At 32.6% G+C, this 4,719-nt stretch overlaps 1 non-coding gene across 1 annotated transcript; it reads left to right on the forward strand.

Annotated features, from left to right (window-relative positions):
- The first annotated feature begins 245 nt into the window (after positions 1–245).
- LOC112649586 (U6 spliceosomal RNA) lies at positions 246–347 on the forward strand. The gene has a single exon (XR_003129647.1). It is a non-coding gene; the product is annotated as a U6 spliceosomal RNA (small nuclear RNA).
- Positions 348–4,719: the final 4,372 nt, after the last annotated feature.

A 4,719-nucleotide genomic window follows, 5' to 3' on the forward strand; every position in this document is an offset into this window, starting at 1 on the left:
GGAGACCTGGGTGGCTCAGCAGTTTGGCTCCTGCCTTGGGCCCAAGGCATGATCCTGGAGTGCCAGGATAGAGTCCCATGTCGGGCTCCCTTAGGTGAGCCTGCTTCTCCTCTGCTAATGTCTCTGCCTCTCTCTGTGTGTCTCTCATGAATGAATAAATAAAATCTTAAGAATAAAGAGTCAGATGCTTTACTGACTGAGCTCCCACGTGTCCCAACCATCAGACTTTAAAAATAGACTAGTTTGTGCTCACTTTGTTAGCACATATACTAAAATTGGAATGACAAAGATTATCATGGCCCCTGTGCAAGAATACCAAACATATTCATGAAGCATTCCATATTTTTGGAACTAAAGGGTATAATGCTAAGTGAATAAGTCAGTCAAAGATAAATACCATATGAGTTCACTCATATGTGGAATTTAAGAAAGCCGACAAATAAGCAGAAAAAATAAGAGAGAGAGAGAGAGAGAGAGAGCAAGCAAGAAACAGACTCAACTACAGAGGACAAACTGATGGTTACCAGAGAGGAGGTGGGTGGAAGGATGGGTGAAATAGATGATGGGGATTAAGGAGTGTACTTGTGATGAGCACTGGCTGTTGAATGAAACTAATATAACATTGTATATTAACTAAATAGAATTAAAATTAAAACTTAAAAACATTTATTGGTTTGACTAGAATTGTGATTGGGAGGAGTAACAAGTCTACAGTTTTCTAGAGTGTGAATGGGAAAAACAATGAGTCAGGAAATAATTCCTAGGTTTTGAGAAAAGTTTTAAATAAAAGGTAGCTTTGACCTAGACAAAGAAGGAAAACACATTTTAAGTAAGAGGAACATAATATATAAAAATCTGAAGAAATAAACCACCATAATATAACTTTTGAAGAAATACAATTAAATATGTGTGGATGGTGAACAAATTATATGTGGCAGGACATGAGAGTAGAAGGGTAGGTGGGGATTGAATCATTAAGGGTATTGGGGTCAAACTAAAAACTCCTTCTTTATATTTAAAGTGTTGGGAGCAGAACCAGATTAGAGGCAATAAGACCATTTAAGAGACAATGATAGGAATCTGGGCAAAAGACAATAAGCATATCACAAATATTCCTTTGTGTTTGTATGTTTGAATGTATCTCATAAAAACAGAGGAAAGAAGGAATGGAAGAAGAAATCAGACTGCCATTTTACTACCAAGGGAATGAGGTTGGTGGAGAGGAAAATATTATTTATGTTATTTGATTTGATATAATAGGTATGTTTTATTTTTCTAAAAGAAGTGCATAAAAAGTCAATAAATTAGACATCCAATTATTATTTTTTCTGATTGAAGTATATGTATATCATCTTACTCTAAATTTGCAGTTACTTTCTATTGCTCACATATACAAGACAAAGAATGACATCCCATATTTTAGCTATTATTATCTGTGCTTTTGTTGTCGTATCCAAAAAAATTGTTGTCAAGACCAATGTCAAGGGGCTTTTTGTCTGTTTTCTTCTAGGAGTTTTATAGTTCAGTTCTTATGTTTACATCTTTAAAACATTGTGAGTTAGTTTTCATGGATGGTGTAAGATAGGGGTCCAATTTAATTATTCTGCATGTAATTATTCACTTTCTCCAACATTATTTATTAAAAAGACTATATTTTCTCCACTGAAACAAATATTTACTCCCTTGTTAATTATTAGTTGACTCCCTTGTTGATAATTAGTTGAATTTTAGCATGTGAGGGTTTATTTGGAGGCTCTGCATTCTGTTCTTTTGGTTTATGTGTCTGTTTTTAATGCCAATGTCATACTGTTTTGATTACTATAACTTTATAATGTAGTTTGAAATCAAGAAATGTGATGCTTTTAAATTTGTTCTCCTTTCTTATGATTGTTTTGGCTATTCAGTGCCATTTCTGGTTCCATAAAAATTTTAGAATTATTTTTTTCTTTTTCTGTGAAAATGTCATTTGAATTTTGATAAGGATTACACTAAATCGATAGATGGCTTTGGGTAGTATGGTTATTCGTGAGAGACAAAGAAAGAGAGGCAAAGACATAGGTAAAGGGAGAAGCAGGTTCCCTGTGGGGAGACCAATGTGGGACTTGATCCCAGGACCTGAGATCATGACCTGAGCCAAAGGCAGATGCTCAATTGCTGAGCAACCCAGGCTTCCCTATTTTTATTTTTTTAAAGATTTATTGTATTTATTTGAGAGGGAGAGAGAAAGAGAGCAGAGAGGGGCAGAGGGAAAAGGAGAGAGAGAATCTTAAGCAGGCTTTATACCCAGTGCAGAGCCTGACACAGGGCTCAATCTCATCATCCTGAGATCATGACCTGAGCGGAAATTAAGAGTTGGGTGCTTAACTGGCTGAACCACTCAGGTGTCCATGGACACTTTAACAATATTAATTTTCCTGGGGCTCCTGCCTGGCTTATTCAGTAGAGCATGTGACTTTTGGTTTCCAGGTCATGAGTTCAAGGACCAAATTGGGCATAGAGCTTACAATAAAAAAATGTTAATTTTCCTAATACATAAACCTGGTACATTTTTCTATTTTTTGTGTCTTTTTCAATTTCATTTATGAATCTTGTAGTTTTCAGTGTACAGATATTTACCTCTTTGTTTGAATTTATTCTTAAGTATTTTATTGTTTTTAATGCTATTGTGGATGGAATTGTTTTCATTTTTTTCAGATATTTTATTGTCAGTGTATAGAAACACAAATGATTTTGTATGTTAATTTTATATCCTGCAAACTTCCTGAAACTGTTGATTAATTCTCACAGTTCTTTGGTGGAGTCCTTTGGGTTTTCTATGTATAATGTCATGCCACCTGCAAACAAAGACAAATTTACTTCTATTTTCTGATTTATATTCATTTTGTTTATTTTTCTTGCTTAATTTCTTTGACTAGGACTTCCAGTACTATGTTTAATAGGAGTAGTGATAGTGGGCATGCTATTCTTATTCCTGATCTTAGAAGAAAATGCTCCAAACTATCACTATTGGATATATTAGCTGTGGGTTTGTCATACATGGTCTTTATTATGCTGAGGTATGTGCATTCAATACCAAATTTGTTGGGTGTTTTATTTATTTTTTTCATGAAAGGATGTTGTATTTTGTCAAATGTTTTTTTCTGCATCTATTGAGATGATCATATGGTTTTTGTCTTTATTAATGTGGTGTATTACATTTATTGATTTGTGTATGTTGAGCTATCCCAGGGTTATATCCTGCTTGATCATGGTGTATAATCCTCTTAATATGCTGCTGAATTTGGTATGCTGATATTTTGCTGAGAATTTTTACATGTCTGTTCATCAGGGATATTGGTCTGTTTTGTTTTGTTTTCTTAGAGTGTCTTTTTCTGGCTTTAGTATCAGGACAATGTTGGCCTTGTAAAATGATTTTGAGGTTGTTCCCTTCTCTTCAATTTTTGGGATAGTTTAATATGGGTTGACATTAATTCTCCTTTAAATGCTTGTTAAAATTCATAAGTAAAACTATTTGGTCCTGGACATTTACTTGTTGGAAGGTTTTTAATTACTGTTTAATCTCAAAGATTTCACTGTAAATTTATAGATAAGTTATTAAAATTTATGTTAGAAATAAATGATATCAAAGGTGATTTTTAAATCCCATCTATTTGGTTTCAGGTTGTTACAAAGCATGATTTTGCATCTTTCCACTTCTTCCACCATTCTAGTAAAAAACTGCTCAATAGAAATAATATCAATGGAACCAAATAACTCTGAGATTTCAAAATGGACCAGATTGTAAATAGATTATCATTCCAGTCAGAACCCAGATGTCTTAAAATAAGCAATGGATGACCATTGGATAAGCATGATACATTTAACAAATCCATAAAATACTGTCTGTTTTTTACATGCATAAAATTAATAGGATTCTTATTTCAATGCAGTTTCCAAAATGCTACAATCAGATAAGATATACTTAAATCCATATGCTTCAACATCGCCTTTTTAAATGAATTACATTAATCATTTAAAACAAAATTAATCATTTAAAACAAAGGGACCCAATCTTCTACAGAGGCTACTATTAAAAATGAATTGTCCTATCTAACTTATAATGAATATTTGCTTCTGTTATTAAGGATTATAAAATAACCAGTATGGAAGAATTAAAAATAACTTAATAATATATCATATTCATCATTTTACCCATACTTCTATCAGTAATATCCCTTCCTTGTTTTAAATATGAATGAAATTTGCATAGTTAAATCTTAAAGTCGTAAAGTGGTAAAAACAATATTTTTATATTGTTAAGAACAGAAGCACCAATTTGTTGTATTTTTTTCTTATTTTTTTTTAACATAAAGCTTAGTGAAACTATGTCTCTATAAACAAGTAGTTCAATAATTTTGACCTAACCAGTGGGCCAAGCACCATTTTTCAACTCAATATAACTGCCAGTAAAATTAATTTACCAAATTTTCTATGTTTTTTTTTTCTGAACTGATCTTTTCATAACTGAATATGCAAAGTAAATTCATCAAAAATATTTGTACATGTCATTTGTAGAATAAAATCCCATGCATACAGACTCTCAAGTGAATGGTGTGTGTTGGGGCGTGTGTGTGTTTTCAAGGATAAAAGCTAGAAAAGAGAACAAAAATCAGGTAGAAGATACCATGACCTTACAATTTGAATGAACCTCAAATTTTAACATGGTATGCAAAAATCAGA

The sequence above is a fragment of the Canis lupus genome, chromosome X, assembly GCF_003254725.2.
Source record: "Canis lupus dingo isolate Sandy chromosome X, ASM325472v2, whole genome shotgun sequence".
Classification (NCBI taxonomy): Eukaryota; Metazoa; Chordata; class Mammalia; order Carnivora; family Canidae; genus Canis; species Canis lupus.